Source organism: Lissotriton vulgaris, chromosome 10, assembly GCF_964263255.1.
Source record: "Lissotriton vulgaris chromosome 10, aLisVul1.2, whole genome shotgun sequence".
Taxonomy (NCBI): Eukaryota; Metazoa; Chordata; class Amphibia; order Caudata; family Salamandridae; genus Lissotriton; species Lissotriton vulgaris.
Window position 1 is genome coordinate 790,831,292 of NC_141698.1, and position 18,263 is coordinate 790,849,554.

General features: G+C 47.5%; 1 protein-coding gene across 1 annotated transcript in view; it reads left to right on the forward strand.

Annotated features, from left to right (window-relative positions):
* RAPGEF5 (Rap guanine nucleotide exchange factor 5) overlaps window positions 1-18,263 on the forward strand; it is a 997,318-nt gene that overhangs the window by 635,570 nt on the left and 343,485 nt on the right. The gene's annotated exons all lie outside the window — the stretch shown is intronic.

Genomic DNA, 18,263 nt, shown 5'->3' on the forward strand with positions numbered 1-18,263 from the left:
GATATCTGTTTTGGTTCCCTGATTATTGTTTAACTTTAGTTTCATTGGTGATTATTTGTGACACTTTAAGTTTAGCTCTTATATGTCGCAAATAATACGACTCATGCTTACAACCACGAGTTGCAAATAATCTTTCCCTATCAAAAAACACAGTGGTGGTAGCTACTTTTCACAAAGCCACATAGGACTGCTCTGATTGTTTTTATCCATTGTTGTGTAGTCGGTTTTTCAGAACTTTCAATGGCCATTTTACCACTTGACTGAAAAGGAAACTAAGGGGCAGATGTATCAAGATTCCATTTTACGATTTCTAAATAGCGATTTTTAAGGAATCGCTATTTAGAAATCGCAAAATGCGCTGTTGCACTGCCTAGCGTTGTTTTCAGAGATAAAGGAGTCCTGGCACTTGGTTTGCAGTGCTCGCGTGTTTCTTAGGAGGGGGAATTAACGCAGTAACACGCAGAACCCAATTTATGCACCTGTCCCCAAGCAATCTCATAACATTACACATCTCTAGTTTTGCAAAGTAAATGGAATACATCAAACCTCCCAGGGGACCTCGCGCTGTTTCATTTTAATGGCACGCTTGTCCCTATGGGATCAGAGATGTCAGACCGCGAGGCCGCGCAGTCTCGGGGGACGGCTCTTTCCGAGCGTTATTAGTCTGGATGAGCTGCTCTCTCCCAAGGCCGGGCTGCTGCCTCGCGCCTTCCTGTGGAGTTTCCATTTAGCGTTAGCTTCGTCTGAAGACTGCCGAGCGCCTCACGATCAGCGCTCCGAGGGACTCGCCTGAAGGCCGCTTTCCGACATGCTTCCGGATTTTAAACCTTTCTTACCGGCTTGGCACTGAAAAAAAACATCTGAAGTTGTTATTGTTGAGTTAAAATGATACAGTTGATGTCGGTACAAACAACGCTAACATTTACAATTGTCACAAAAGCATTGATGTTGCAGATCTGTGTGCCTGAGCTGAGCTTTTAATTTTCTATTTCACCAAACCACAGCCCCTGAATCTGAATTACTGTCATAAGCCAGTGCTCACAATTGGATGCATATTGTTCGATTTGTAGGTGTTTTATGCTATGTTAGGTTAATATTTATTTCCGTGTTTCCAAATTTTCATAGTAGCTTAAATGTGGTTGTTTGCAGGCACAATCACAATAGGTGTTGCAATTGCTCTGTAAGAAAGTTACACTCAGTACATGGGGGGTCACAGGTGAAAAGAAGAAAATGCCCTTTCATAACTTTTCTGTGAAAGAAAATGAAGTGCACATTTTTAACTGAGAAGATTGGAGCAGTGAATCTGGAAAATCATAGGCAGCTGATTTTAATGGGTGAAGAAAAAAGATACAAACTCCATCCCCACAAAATGACTCCACCCGTCACGTGTGTTTCATATTTCTTTACCTTCGCTCAAGACTGAGTAAAGCCGCAATCTCATATCCATTTCAGAAACTGAACCGCTTGACATCAAAATGAAGCGGAACCACCTGCACAAAATGACGGAAGGTCTGCAAACGACACTCCCCATCTCTGACTGCATCATATGGGTTTCTCTTATAAGGGAGTGCCCACATACACCTCACTCAGCACTTAGGGCCAGATGTAGGTAAATCCGATTTACCGACTTGTAAATACCGAGTCATACCGATTCGGTATTTAAAAGTCGGTAAATTGGAAGGAGGCAGATGTAGGTAAAAAATTACCGAATCTGTAAGAGTCGGTATTTACCGATTCTGTAAATACCGAATCTGTATTTCCCATTGATTCCTATGGGCCTTGAAGCTTATAGGAATCAATGTGAAATACAGATTCGGTGTTTACAGAATCAGTAAATACCGAATCCTGCAAGGGTGCAGGGGGTGTCACTTTGACACCCTCTAGCACCCCAATTCTGGACTTGTGTGCAATGTGGCACACAGACTTGCCCTAAGGGCATGTCTGTGTGTCACATTGCACAGGTGTGCATGCACAGATGTGCATGCACACCTGAATTCGGTATTTTACCACTCAATAGGATTGGGTGGTAAAATACTGATTTTTAAGGGCCTGAGGCACTCTTAGGAGTGCCACCTACATGTGGTTTTTCCGATTCGGTAAACATACCGAATCGGTATTTTACCGATTCTGTAAATTTACCGATTCGGTAACTTTACAGAATCGGTAAAATATAGGCCCCCTACATCTGGAAACCCTAATACCAGTCGGTAACAGCCGAATTTGGCCGTTACCGACCGGTATTAGGGCTCCTACATCTGGCCCTTAGTCCTGGAGAGCCCAACTCACACACCACCTCCAAAAGCTTGGTGCATTCTTTCACATCCATTACATGTAACACACCTGAATACTCTTTGATCACTGATTCCAAAACACACCCTACAACCACATTTTCCAGAGCTGTATGTCATAAATGTGATCAGAGACCGTTCTGTCCAAGAAAGCGGAGACAAATCACTTCCTTTGAACTCAATTCAGTGTCTTACATTTATCACATAAAAAGATGCCCTCCTGAGCTGGAGGTATTTGTTCTTTAATGCAACTTCCATATTTTTACTCACCCATATCTTGATATTTATAAATTTTCACTGAAACCGAGGACTTACCTGATCGCCGCCGTGAGGGGAACGGCTAATTCTGACATATTTGCCATCACCATTTGCCGTGAGGGGAACGGCTCGCCGCTCATCGCTTCTCGCACCCCACCAGCACCATTGCCGCCGCAGGGGACTCCATCTCCCAGGAGCCCCGGCGGTTGTGGCGCGAGAGTGACGCCAGCAGAGCGCCCAGAGGCACGTTAAATGGCAAGAACACCTCTCGCCCTGCGAGTCGCGCGCGGGAGCGCCCGGGCGAAGCCCGGGCCAAGAGCAGGCCCGTTTAAGCCCGTTCAAGGCCGGAGGAGGCCGGGTCGGGCCACCCCCTTCCATCCACTACCCAGCATATCTGTGTGAGTACATTGCCTAAATACATATCTGCATTTAACTGGGAGAATTGCTATGCCGCCTAAAGAGGCAAAGGGGAGAGCAGGTGCTGCAATATTTACTGGAGCTATGGACCAATTCATTACAAAGATGACTAATGTTGTGGATGAGGGGATTACAAATCGGTCTGGGGGGGTGTTGCACTCAATTTAATCAAATTTGTGATAAGGTTTCAAATTATTGAGTTGGTTCCACAGAGGCTGGGCATAGACAATTCAAGAATACTCCTCCAAAGAGAAACCTTTTGGATCCGCAGGCTTCAGACTCTGGTTCCTAATGGACTTAATGACAAACTGGATCTCATTTGTTTTATATAAAAACACCTACTTTTAGAGCACGTAGTTACCCCAAACACATTCACATCTAAACACATGAATATGCACACACTATGATATGGGGTGAGAAGGAGCTGTTAACTGTGGTTATTGAATTTTTTTTTAATTTTTTAGATTGTAAATAGGTAGGAATCATCACTATGGGTCATTTTTCAATTTTTTGATTGTATATATTATTGGCGATTATTTGATTTCTCCTGTGTACTATTTGTTGTGCCATAGGCTAACATCATTGAGATTTGAAATACTTAATACTGTTGTTCCACATGATGTATAATGTAATTCATGACATGCAATAATGCATTGCAATGACTTTATGACGTTTTCACTGTCTTCACACGCATTGCATATTGGAAACCCAACATGGTCCCTTCGGTCTTATACCTTCTAAATTCCACAGCCAGTAATAGACCATATGCGGAATTACACCACGTAACGATGGCGGCGGTTAGACTCAGATGAGTACGTGATCATACGGGTGATCCTTTCACCCTATTAAAACGGCGGCGCATTTAGCCACGAAATCAGGCACTATCCTCCTTTCTCTTGATTTGGTAGGACTTCAATTGATGAATGAACTGACGTATCATCGAATTAACAGTTGGGTTAGGAAGTTGTGTTTGGCAAACAGCACTACGGAGTAGTGCTTTTAGGATTAGTACTTCGCTGAATATAGCGTTAGTCCGTTGTTTATGCCTATTGATCAAATTGCGCTTTAAATGAAAGTAGGACTATGAATCTATTACCGACTTCCGGGATGAACACCGAGACGGGCAGAGACTTAATAACACTCTGGTAAGAGTTCCTTGCTATGTGGCCATTTCGTTTGCGAGATAGGGGCGCGTTGGATAGCGTCTGACAGTTTGTTACTTTTCCTTGATAGGTAGTTCTTATTGTGAGCAACGGGCGGCATGGACACCGTGACGGGCAAAGATTTAATAACACTCCGGTAAGGGTTACTTGCTATGTGGTCATTCCGTTTGTGAGATAGGGGCGCGTTGGATAGCGTCTGACAGTTTGTTACTTTTCCTTGACAGGCAGTTCTAATTGTGAGCAACGAGCGAGGCTGAGGCTTATCCCATAAGACTCGCAGGTAAATGTTTCATCTAGCGTTTTGGTTGTAGCGACCGAGTGGCATATGTACCCTTTCACTCGGGTTTGTCTCATGGCAATTCTCCTCTCTTTTTTGGTACAGGCTCTCGACTACATGACATCTCAGATAAGGTGAGCAGCTTTACTCCATAAGTGTAGTAAGGGCTCATGCAGTTCATACTGTTGGTGTAACATAGATCTCCTTATTGTTTTCACAGATTTTTACACAGAAAGCCACACAGGTAACAGCTCATTTTTCGTGTAGGAAACATTATGAATCTTTTCAGTGAGTAGGTGCATATATTTAAAACAAGTGTGTACTTTTTGTTTAGGTCAATCATTTTCGATTGGGTATATTGAAATTTACCAACTTCACTATACTAGTGGTAAGAAGTTTGTTTAACAGTGAGACTTGTTTGCTATTTTTTCTCCTGCATCCAGAGTAATGTGATTCCTTTCTCTCTTTTTTTCTTACATACAGACCCCTGACGAAGGGGCACACGCCCCGAAATGCATTGGGTGTGATGAACCATTTTTGATTTTGAGATGTATGACTTATATACTACACATGTATTTCGTATGTAAAAAGAAGAATATTTTTTCAGAACAAAGAAATTTCAAATGTAAAAAAGATTATGTTCTTGTTTATTGCTTGTCAAGATTAAAAGAATGTTCTAACGTTTAAATTGCATTTGAGTAGTGCGTACTGGTGTCCTGGTAGTGCATATTACCAGGCCTAACACTTGTGGATGAGGGGATTACCATAATGGAGCGACGTGTCTCACATGAACTGGCTATCACAAGAAGATCGTCTATGGGACTAATTGCGAACGCTCGGACTCCTGATAATTTGAATGCCAATAGTGGCTTAAGCGCTTCCCCCATTTTAGAACTTCCGATTTCAGAGCTTCCCCTTTGTAATCTGTCACAGACTACTCTTAGTAGTCAGTCCACAGCCCCAGATTCACTGTTGTTAAACCCCCAAATGCTTCCTACTGCGCCTAGTGAAGTTAAGGTGCATAATACTAGGCAACAGTGTGGGAAAGACCTGGGGGCAATTCCCAAAAAACTCACAACAAACACTAAATAACATTGGTGGGAGAAAAAATAAGGGTCGTAAAGCTAGGAAAGTAAACCCACTTATTGTGGAAAAACCAGTTGTAAATCCTCCTCATGGATTGTCTGGCTCTTCCCTGCCTAGCAGGGCGACCCAGGTTACAGATGGGTTACCAAGTCAAGAAGCTCGGCAGGGGGTGCTAGAGGTTGAGTCTAATGCTATATATGACACTATTAAGCTCCTCTTAACCCCATTAGAAGAAAGGCTAAGCAAGATTGAGGTCCATCTAAAGAGGATTGAGCGTGATGTTAAGGGCCTTGTTGAACCCACCTTAAGAGTAACTTCACCCTCGGCTACTAAATTGTCTAAAACCGGTAAGGAAAAGGTTGCCATCCCAGCCACCAACAAGGAACTAGCAGCTGTAAACATAGCCCAGTCTGTTTTACCTGTTTCTGTAACAACTCCTATAGATAAAGAAATAGCACGCCCTAATGTAAATAACTCATGTCAACGTAAGAAGATCATAGAGAAAGATAGGTCTGGAGGGGGGGCACAGACCATCCAACCTAACACGGGTAAAAAAATCTTAAATTTACCCCCGGAGGTTTGTCCATTTGTGGTGGTCCTGGCAGGGGTTTCTGAACTGGGCAAAAATGAGGGGAAAGCCCCACAAAATTATGGAACAGGGTCGTACACTGGCTAAATACGAATAGACCCTTGCCCCTGCACTTAGTGGGTAAAATACTTATGATCCGAAGGACACCATGGGTGGAACATTTGGCAAAAAATATAAGGGGTGATTGTATTCTGATTAACTTCAACAACCCTAGAATTGTTGATTATATCTGCAACTGGAGATATTCTAGTACAGGAACGACTGTCCATTCCCTCCCACTAACTTACTTTTATCCCCCTGGCCATTTTGCTCCCCAGCTTGATGGATGGTCAATGGTTCCCCGTAGAGGGAGGGGCTCAGCTCAGGGTGAATGGCCTATGCCCCCCTTTAATATTGATAGTTTTCTTCATCCTAACCGTTATGACTGTCTGAAGGCAGTTGATTGACCCGATGAAGTAGTAAGAGAATCAAGTATTTCCTCTCACCCTCCGGGTGGTTGCTTTTTGGACTCAACCGTATTGCAACAGTCAGTGGGTTTCAAGTCTACTGATATAGCTCTGGACATCGGGAGTACTATCAACATTGATACCAATCAGGCCGTAGGGGAAACTGCAAATGTCTTGGTCCCCAGTAAGGTTCATATTAGCAATGTTAAAATTGTTTCGTGGAATGTGGCAGGTTTGCGAAACAAGCTTTCGTTATCAGATTGGAATAGCTTTATTGATGAGTATGACATTTGTATGTTCCAGGAGACATGGAGTTTGGAACCTCTGTATAAGCAGGGATTTTCTTGTTTCTATGTACCTGCTACCTCGGTTGGGCGTGGCCGTCCCTCTGGTGGGCTTATGGTATGGGTAAGGGTGGACCTTAACCTTAAGTTTACTCATCACACCTCCGCCTGTCTGGATATTATGAGACTCTACATTGAGGGTGTGAATGGTGCCCCGGCTTGGGAATTCTTTAATGTATATGCAAGAGGTACTCAAGGGGGGGCCAAGTCGTCTACCATTGATATTTTAGCTGACTTGCTGAGGATGTGTGCCCCTGACTCTTTAGTCCTGGTCGCTGGGGACTTTAACTGCTCGTTTGAACCTTTGGCAGTAGATGATATCCTTGGAGTGCATGAAGATGACGCACAATGGGGCGTCCCGTCTCTGACCCTCAAGTCTGTGAAGAGATGGTCATTCAATTGAATGCTCTAATGATCGAAACAGGTCTAAGAGCAGCCAATGTTCGTACTACCTCAGACGCTCAGGGAGCAAACACTTATAATAGAGTATTGTGCGAGAGTAGGATTGACTACATAATGGTAGACAGGAGGGCTTGGAAGTCAGTGGTGGATATGGTCATTATACCATCGATGGAGAGTGATCATAATCCCCTGTCCCTCACATTGATAGATCCATGTCACAGAAGGGAGTGTATATCATCAAATAGTGGGGGGCTAATAACCAAGCAAATTTTACCATCGAACTGTAATAGATTTCTTAAATGGCCAAGGTTCTGCCTGGATGAACCAAGACTGAGCGCGCTGGATGGTATCCTTGATGAGCAAACACTAAGGCTATCTGTAGCATGCAATGAGGCGGTGGGGCCAGCAGAGGTAGAAGCCATCTATACTGCCACTATGGATCAGATTGGCAAGTTGTTTACGGTCCCAGCTAAAAAAAAGAATCTGGCAACTATCAAACCAGCCCAGAACTGGTTTGATAGTAACTGTAGAAGAAGGAAAAACAATCTAATTATTGCCATTAAATCTTCTAATCCAGCATCTGTCAGGGTGGCCAGGATGTACTATAGACAGGCTATAATAGCCGCCAAAAAGGCTTGGGAAGAATCCCATTGGGAACATCTTAGAGATGCAAGCCAAACTAAGAATGATAACTTATTCTGGACCTTAGTTAGAAAATTGTCAGGCTGCGACTCGAACCAAATTCCAAACCATATTACAGATAGAGAATGGTTTGAACATTTTGCTAGACTCTATGGTGGGAATGAGCAGTTCGGAGCCCCAGAGCATTCGAGCGGTGCTCTGGAAATGGGTCTCCGGCAGCTCGTACAAACTAGAGTTGATAAAAAGGAGGTCCTTACGGCAATAGGTAAAATAGTATCCGCCAAAGCCCCAGGACAGGACGGTGTGCCAGGTGACCTATTTAAAGCCAATCCTGACGGTTGGGCAATTTATTTTACTACTCTGATAAATGCACTGCTAGCAGGTTCACCTGTTCCTAACTCATGGACGGCGGCTGAGGTGATTCCTATCTACAATAAGGGCCCTAGGGAGGACCCTGCCAACTATCGCCCAATTAGTCTTATAGACGCTGGGCAGAAATTGGTTGGTAGGGTTCTCCTGGAGAGGATCCTCTTGTGGGTAGAGGAGAATAACATGATCTCCCCTTTTCAGGAAGGCTTCAGGGCATGCACAGGCACAGTTGATCAAGCATTTAGGTTGTTACTCCTTCACTGGAAGGTGGTTACCATTGGCAAGGGCGGTCTTTACTTGGCATTTATTGACTTGAAGACCGCCTTTGACCTGGTTCCCCGAGACCGCCTGTGGTTAATCCTAGAGGAGATGGGGATCCCTTTACCAATCCTAAACCTCTTGGCCCGCATGCATGACGGCACTTATGCCCGTATTAGATGGGGATCTCAAGGCCAAAAAAACGATAGAATACCTGTGAATCGAGGGGTACGCCAGGGCTGTGTGCTAGCCCCAACACTTTTTTCGTTATTTGTGAATGGCGTGGTCTCTTTTTTGCTTGAAGTAAATGCAGATGCTCCGGTTTTGGCGGGTGATAAGTGCCCACCCTGCTTTTTGCAGACAACACGTTGTTGGTCTCAAAAACCCCCGTGGGTCTGCAAAAGTTGTTGAATCGCTTCAGTTTCTTTTGTAAGCTTAGGGGTCTTGTCATAAACACCCTGGAAACCAAGCTCCTTTATTTTAACCCAAGTAAGTCTTCCAGATCCATCATCTCCCTTGATGGAGAACCACTGGAGCGTTTAAAAAAATTTGACTACCTGGGAATTAGAATCTCACAAAACTTAAAGTGGCAGCCACACATTGATAAAATGGTTTTAAATCATAGAAGGGTGGTTGGTGCATTGGGGCGAGAACATTGTATGTCCATCTCCAAGCCCATTTCTCCTGCCTTGGATATCTATGCTGCAAAAGCTGTGGGCAGCGCCCTTTATGGTGCGGAGTTGTGGGGTTTCGATTGCATCAACAGCCTGATTACTTCTGAGAACAGGTTTCTTAGGGAGCTGTTATCCCTTCCAAGGGTCACTCCCATAAAAGCACTATTGAGTGATCTGGGTCGTCACTCTATTCAGGACCTAGCCAGGCTACGGCCTCTCTTATACTGGGCTAGGTTATGGCGGACCCCAGACCTCTCAAAGTATTTAGAAGGTTTGAAAGAGGTCATGAATCTTAATGGCGCCCATAAAATTAATTGGATTCGCAACTTAAAGAAACTTCTACATGATACTGGCTGGCCAACTGATTGGGAGCTTGGAGCTCCTCTATCCAAGGCCGAAACTAAGCCAGTTTACTGGAATTGGGTTGATGAGCAAGACCTAAGGGACCCAGCCCAAGGAAGGTTGACTGAAGCGTTTAAACAGCATAAACCTAAGTCTCGCTTGGAGCCTTACTTGGATTTTATCACGAAACCAAGAGACAGATCCCTATTTATTCAGTTCAGGTTGGGAAAACTTCCCCTCCATGATTATACCTGTAAGTGGAAGCCCCCGTACCAAACCTCACCTAATTGCCCAATTTGCAAAGGTGTCACCGAAAGTATCGCCCACGTTTTCTTTGCATGCTCAGCTTATGTAAAACCAAGAAAGAAATGGCTCAAACCCGTGTGTTTATTGTTTTGAACCAGGGATCATTCGTCCGCACTTAGAATACTCAAGGCTGACACTAGTACAAGCTTATTGTGTGGGGTTGCCAAATTTCTAAGCTGGGCTTGGCTGATCAGATTAAAGGCTATGAGATGATCTTAGTTTTAGCTAAATTTGTAATGTTCACAAAACTGCTAATGTTTAATATGCCTTTTAAACTATTTATTGTATTATGAATGTTTTTATTGTAACCTACATGGTAAAATGTAATTTTTATGAATTGTGGTTTTTATATTTTGTATGTGCTTTTATGATATCTTGCATATCGAAATAAAGCTTTGATGATGACATTTTCAATTATTGGCGATATCTTAACACTTGTCATTTAATCATGTTTAGGGGTGTCCCAACCCTGACGCGGGTAGTCTTACCTATTTCACTTGACTAACAGTTTTTTTGACCATTAAACAGGCCTGGACTGTTAGTCCTGTGTTTTGTATTAGGAGTGCTTCACTCACTTTATGACTGCTACCTTGCCCTGTCAAAGGATCCGAAAGGAAAGCAGCATGTGTCCACCACCCCTGCCCATCTTTCGTTCATGGCCCGATGAGGCATTTTATCTAGCTTCTATTAATGACGCTAACTGCTGCTCTTGTTTCACAGCAACAATATTTAGCTATCTGTTGATGAAACGCTAAGCACTTCAAGACTTTTGTATGGTTCCCATGCCCCACTACACATTCAGGCCTTCATCAAAACCATTGAAGCTGAACATCTTATACCATCCACTTGGCTGTAAAATGAGTTGACATTAAACAGATGTCATTGGGAGAGAAAGATAAAGGCCTCTATATCCTCCCCCTGAAACAAACCAGCTGTGTGCTCTCAATCTATCCTCTCCTGAATTCTATAAGATTGTCAGCCGTCATGGCAATTTGGTGTTATAAATTGTAAACTAAACTTGTTTTTCACAGAACTACTCTAGAATAAAATCTTACAGTTTCTCTGAAATTCACGTATTCTTGTTTGTTTCAGTTCTGCACTTACATATAGTTTCAAACATGTCTTTGCTCTGACAGTTCCTGGTGATGCGTCTAGGTTGGGCACTTGAAAAAACCTAAATAGTTCTCAATTGGTGCAGGCTCTCAGCACTGTCAATTCCAGTTCATTTGGGTCGAGGAGGTGGTGGATAGTGTGTGTTTAATTAATTCATTGCCTATTTATTGTATGATACATAATGTCTGTGTTTATTTTGCCTCCGATTTTGAGTTCCACATATTTAATATTTAGTTGAGATTGAGCATGCAGTTTAATGTTTTATACATTTGTTTAGTTTTGGTGTATACATGTATCTTTATCTGTGGATGACTCCCTGTAATCATATTATCCCACTGTCATCATCATCATCAAAGTAACTGTATTCAGTTTCAGGCAGAAAACCATAAAAGTACATAAAATCAACTATACGTTTTTGTAGTTACCATGACCTATTTACATACACATAATACTGACTTCAGTTATTTCAATTATTAAAAGAGAATAAAAATTAAGAATACCAATCTTTAAAATCAGTCTAAAACAAGACTTAGAGAAAATTCATTATTAATTCTAAATAATGTGGATTATCAATTACAACTATCAATATCGTTTTCTAATAGCAATTACCACTTTAATAAAATTGGAAACCCCAGTACATATGTGTGATGTGGCCAAAGAATACAAAAGATTAAAACCATCAGTATAAGAGCATGGCATAGAACTTTTTAGGTCTCGCCTGTCGATGCGCATGCGCATCGAGCAAGGCGAGAGTATTGGCACTTATCCGCTCTTTATCCACACTGCAAGGAATCGTGGCGATTCCTTGCAGTGCACGATAAATTTAAGCTCAATGCGCATGCGCATTGAGCTTAAATGCGCGTGCACATGCACCCAGCCGCCTACTCTCTCTCTCAGCCTTCCCACAACTCCGCCCCCTCACTACTTGATTGCACGGCCGCTAGGCCGTGCCTCCCCTACTCTCCTCCCCCCTCCTCCTCTCCTCCCATGCCTGCCTGCCTGCCTGCCTCAACTCTCCGCCTCCCGATCTTTTCCTAGCTCCTGATCTTCTCCTGCCGGGGTTCCAATTTCCCTTGCACCCCCGATCGTCCCCTGATTTCCTCTTGTCTCTGCCCTCGCCGGATCCTCGGTTTCCTACTTCCTGGCTCCCTTTTCCTGGCTTCCTGGTTGCGCCTCACCGAACCCGGGGCATCTCCCGGGCGTTGCACCCTCCGGTCGGTGGAGCCTGAAAGTGAAACCACGCGGGCTCTTCCTCCTGACGCTGCTTTCGGTTCTGAAGGAACACGTGTGCAGACTACAGATGAAAGCCATCTGCCCCGCGCCCCCTCCCCCTAGCACCCCCAGCCCGAGGCAGCTTCTTTTTAGGTCTCGCCTGTCGATGCGCATGCGCATCGAGCAAGGCGAGAGTATTGGCACTTATCCGCTCTTTATCCACACTGCAAGGAATCGTGGCGATTCCTTGCAGTGCACGATAAATTTAAGCTCAATGCGCATGCGCATTGAGCTTAAATGCGCGTGCACATGCACCCAGCCGCCTACTCTCTCTCTCAGCCTTCCCACAACTCCGCCCCCTCACTACTTGATTGCACGGCCGCTAGGCCGTGCCTCCCCTACTCTCCTCCCCCCTCCTCCTCTCCTCCCATGCCTGCCTGCCTGCCTCAACTCTCCGCCTCCCGATCTTTTCCTAGCTCCTGATCTTCTCCTGCCGGGGTTCCGATTTCCCTTGCACCCCCGATCGTCCCCTGATTTCCTCTTGTCTCTGCCCTCGCCGGATCCTCGGTTTCCTACTTCCTGGCTCCCTTTTCCTGGCTTCCTGGTTGCGCCTCACCGAACCCGGGGCATCTCCCGGGCGTTGCACCCTCCGGTCGGTGGAGCCTGAAAGTGAAACCACGCGGGCTCTTCCTCCTGACGCTGCTTTCGGTTCTGAAGGAACACGTGTGCAGACTACAGATGAAAGCCATCTGCCCCGCGCCCCCTCCCCCTAGTACCCCCAGCCCGAGGCAGCTTCTTTTTAGGTCTCGCCTGTCGATGCGCATGCGCATCGAGCAAGGCGAGAGTATTGGCACTTATCCGCTCTTTATCCACACTGCAAGGAATCGTGGCGATTCCTTGCAGTGCACGATAAATTTAAGCTCAATGCGCATGCGCATTGAGCTTAAATGCGCGTGCACATGCACCCAGCCGCCTACTCTCTCTCTCAGCCTTCCCACAACTCCGCCCCCTCACTACTTGATTGCACGGCCGCTAGGCCGTGCCTCCCCTACTCTCCTCCCCCCTCCTCCTCTCCTCCCATGCCTGCCTGCCTGCCTCAACTCTCCGCCTCCCGATCTTTTCCTAGCTCCTGATCTTCTCCTGCCGGGGTTCCGATTTCCCTTGCACCCCCGATCGTCCCCTGATTTCCTCTTGTCTCTGCCCTCGCCGGATCCTCGGTTTCCTACTTCCTGGCTCCCTTTTCCCGGCTTCCTGGTTGCGCCTCACCGAACCCGGGGCATCTCCCGGGCGTTGCACCCTCCGGTCGGCGGAGCCTGAAAGTGAAACCACGCGGGCTCTTCCTCCTGACGCTGCTTTCGGTTCTGAAGGAACACGTGTGCAGACTACAGATGAAAGCCATCTGCCCCGCGCCCCCTCCCCCTAGCACCCCCAGCCCGAGGCAGCTTCCCCTGCACAGACCTGCTCTCGGAGGTTCAATTATCGATCCTGTTTCCGGTGCCTTTGTGTAATGCCCTCCTAACACACACACCCTCTCCCCCGCTCCGCCCCCTCCCCGCCATGTCGCATTTCTCCTCCCCCCTCCCCCCTCCCCCCTCCTGGGTCAGGTTTAAACAACAGCACAGAAAATTATATCTTCGACGTGACTCAATAAACCAAGAGCTCGTGGTGCAGCAGGGGCAGTCGTGCAAGTCTGACGTGACATTCATGGACGCGGCCACGTGCGTCACTCAGATTGGAAGGGCAGCGGTGTCCACAAAGTCATGGTTGCGTGTAACCCAAAACACATCACTCTTCTGGCAGCAATTTCCCAGCCTGCATTCCCTGACGGTGAAGGTGAGCAGGCAGTGTAATGAGAATGGCGCGGATTTATGCCCACCTGCCCTAAATAAATCGCTGTGCCTGGTGGCCCTTATTTGTTGTTTATCTTATTTTAATCAGGGTTTGTTTTCTAACAATGAGCGTTCTCTTTTTTTTCTCGAATTACCTCCTTTTACAGCGCTTCACCCATCGCCATAGTTACTCAACGGTCGGGTGTAGCCCGATTCGCCGCAGGGCCGTAACAGACGGAGCAGGGCAGTATGCGATACAAAAGCCCCCGTACGGAGGAAATGTGCCGTACATGGCGCGATATACGCTACTAAATAAAAAACAAATAGTTGCCACATTGCGATTATTACCCCAGCTTTCCTAAGTAAAATGTGTAAAAGCGTGTTACCTATTACAAGCTTTAGGCCACAGGCGTTACCATGCAGCCAGCCACGCGGGTGAACGGATGGGGCGGCGAACCCCTTACAAAACCTTAAGATATTTAATGGGTCGGTCAGGAAGGGATTCACAAGAAATGCCATACTAAATTCCCTTAAAGGAAAAACAACTAACTCAATGCAGCTCACATGTAAGGTCTAGATGGAGTTAATGCTTTAATGGATTGTATGACTCCTTGTAAAGGGTCAGCGAGACATAGACCGCGTGCAACTGGCGGGCGCTGTAAACTCCTTTCATCCACCTCCCACTCTCCGTGGCTAAACATTGCCTCACCAGGCTCCCCGCCGACCTCTACGTCGAAAAATAGCCGAGGGTTGTCTGGACATGAAGGCTTGCTGACCGGTGCTGGGAAGGACATGCTGCTGCGGTTCCTGCAGGCAGTCGATCACTCTATTGTGCGGCAAATACTATCCCTCTCTGCACCGGCTCCGCAAGAAACACACTTCCGCCTGCAGCCACCGGATATCCGCCTCCATGGTCCAATCACAGCACCGAGTAAGACGAACCGAACACCAGGAACACTAGAACAAAATGTCATGGGTGCAATTTTGAAGACATGCGTCTCGTAACTGGAGCCCCGTTTCTGTCTTATCTGTCTATACAGCGCTAAGAGGGGTGTTATGATAATAAAATGGCTTCCAGCTCCGGCCCCCAGGTTGAGTTTGCTTTCTTTCCTCTGTTGACATTTCGCCCCCGGCCTTCTCCAGATTCCGTTACAAGTGGACAAAGCACTACAGCAAGTGGTTGTGTGTATGGAACACCCTCTGTGGAGGCCACAGCGTTGTGTCGTTCTCATGCGGCCAGGGGGCATTTGCTAGCTTTTCCGAGAGGAACCCCTCACCCTCACCCACCCTCACCCTCAACCCCTCAAACTCACCCTCACTCACCCTCACTCACCCTCACTCACCCTCACTCACCCTGACCATCACTCACCCTCAACCCCTCACTCACCCTCAACCCCTCACTCACCCTCACTCTCACTCATCCTCACTCACCCTCAACCCCTCACCCTCACTCACCCTCACTCACCCTCAACCCCTCACCCTCAACCCCTCACTCACCCTCACTCACCCTCACCCTCACTCACCCTCACTCACCCTCACCCTCACTCACCCTCACCCTCACTCACCCTCACTCACCCTCACTCACCCGCACTCACCCTCAACCCCTCACCCTCACTCACCCTCAACCCCTCACCCTCAACCCCTCACTCACCCTCACTCTCACTCATCCTCACTCACCCTCAACCCCTCACCCTCACTCACCCTCACCCTCACTCACCCTCAACCCCTCACCCTCACTCACTCACCCTCAACCCCTCACCCTCAACCCCTCACTCAACCACCCTCAACCTCACTCACCCTCAACCCCTCACCCTCACTCACCCTCAACCCCTCACCCTCACTCACTCACCCTCAACCCCTCACCCTCACCCACCCTCACCCTCAACCCCTCAAACTCACCCTCACTCACCCTCACTCACCCTCAACCCCTCACCCACACTCACCCTGACCATCACTCACCCTCAACCCCTCACTCACCCTCAACCCCTCACTCACCCTCACCCTGACCATCACTCACCCTCAACCCCTCACTCTCACTCATCCTCACTCACCCTCAACCCCTCACCCTCACTCACCCTCACTCACCCTCACTCACCCTCAACCCCTCACCCTCACTCACCCTCACCCTCACTCACCCTCAACCCCTCACCCTCAACCCCTCACCCCCTCACTCACCCTCACTCACCCTCACCCTCACTCACCCTCACCCTCACTCACCCTCACCCTTACTCAACCTCAACCCCTCACCCTCACTCACCCTCAACCCCTCACCCTCAACCCCTCACTCACCCTCACTCTCACTCATCCTCACTCACCCTCAACCCCTCACCCTCACTCACCCTCACTCTCAACCCCTCACCCTCACTCACTCACCCTCAACCCCTCACTCACCCTCAACCCCTCACTCACCCTCACTCTCACTCATCCTCACTCAACCACCCTCAACCTCACTCACCCTCAACCCCTCACCCTCACTCACCCTCAACCCCTCACCCTCACTCACTCACCCTCAACCCCTCACCCTCACCCACCCTCACCCTCAACCCCTCAAACTCACCCTCACTCACCCTCAACCCCTCACCCACACTCACCCTGACCATCACTCACCCTCAACCCCTCACTCACCCTCAACCCCTCACTCACCCTCAACCCCTCACCCTCACTCACCCTCACTCACCCTCACTCACCCTCACTCACCCTCAACCCCTCACCCTCACTCACTCACCCTCAACCCCTCACTCACCCTCAACCCCTCACTCACCCTCACTCTCACTCATCCTCACTCAACCACCCTCAACCTCACTCACCCTCAACCCCTCACCCTCACTCACCCTCAACCCCTCACCCTCACTCACTCACCCTCAACCCCTCACCCTCACTCACCCACCCTCAACCCCTCACCCTCACTCACCCTCAACCCCTCACCCTCACTCACTCACCCTCACTCACCCTCAACCCCTCCCCCTCGACCCCTCCCCCTCAACCCCTCACCCTAACCCTCACTCACCCTCCCTCACCCTCAACCCCTCACTCACCCTCAACCCCTCACCCTCAACCCCTCACTCACCCTCAACCCCTCACCCTCACCCTCACTCACCCTCAACCCCTCACCCTCACTCACTCACCCTCAACCCCTCACCCTCAACCCCTCACTCACCCTCACTCACCCTCACTCAGCCTCAACTACTCCCCCTCACCCTCACTCACCCAAAACCCCTCACCCTCACTCACCCTCACTCACACTCACCCTCACTCACCCTCAACACCTCACTCACCCTCACTCACCCTCACTCACCCTCAACCCCTCACCCTCACTCACCCTCACTCACCCTCACTCACCCTCACTCACCCTCACTCACCCTCACTCACCCCCACTCACCCCCACTCACCCTCACTCCATCACCCTCACTCACCCTCACTCCATCACCCTCACTCCATCACCCTCACTCCATCACCCTCACTCCATCACCCTCACTCACCCTCACTCACCCTCACTCACCCTCACTCACCCTCACTCACCCTCACTCACCCTCACTCACCCTCACTCACCCTCACCCTCCCTCACTCACCCTCACCCTCCCTCACACAGTGCAATAGTTCTCAGACCATTTCAGTTAGAGCTTTTAGAAATGTTTATGGCTTTTTTTATTTGTAATACTTTACCATTGGCTACAGGAAACAAAAATGCTAAACATTTACAAAAAAAACCCATAAACAATTCTAAAAGCACTAACTCTAATGGTGCGAGACCTATTGCATTTCCAATGCTTGTTAATATCTGGACTAGAAATCTACTCCTAGGCTCCTTATATAGGGTGCAAAAAAGCATAAGGTGCAATGAGCTTTGAACTGCCAAATTGTCACAGGGGTAGAGCACCAAATTTTCCGTCCAGCCAGCTTGTGTCGGAAAAGCCACTAAAAAATGGGTCAGTAAACGTAATCTTGTTGGGTAAAACAAAGTCAAGCCCACCTCATAATGACAAAAGCTAGTAGGGACACCTTTTGGAGCCATCAGCAGCCTTTTAATACATTTGTTCTTCATTGTTTGCAACTGGATGCTCTTATGGTACCCCCAGACACCTACACCGTATGTTACCACCGGGACACATTTGGCTTTATAGATTGTAACAAGCTCGGTCACAGGTTTTTGCCCTAATTTAGATGCAAAACGAAAAAGTCCCTCAACCACCCTATTGCATTATGCATTCTTGATGTCACAAGTGAATCTCATTTCAGCTTGTTGGTAAA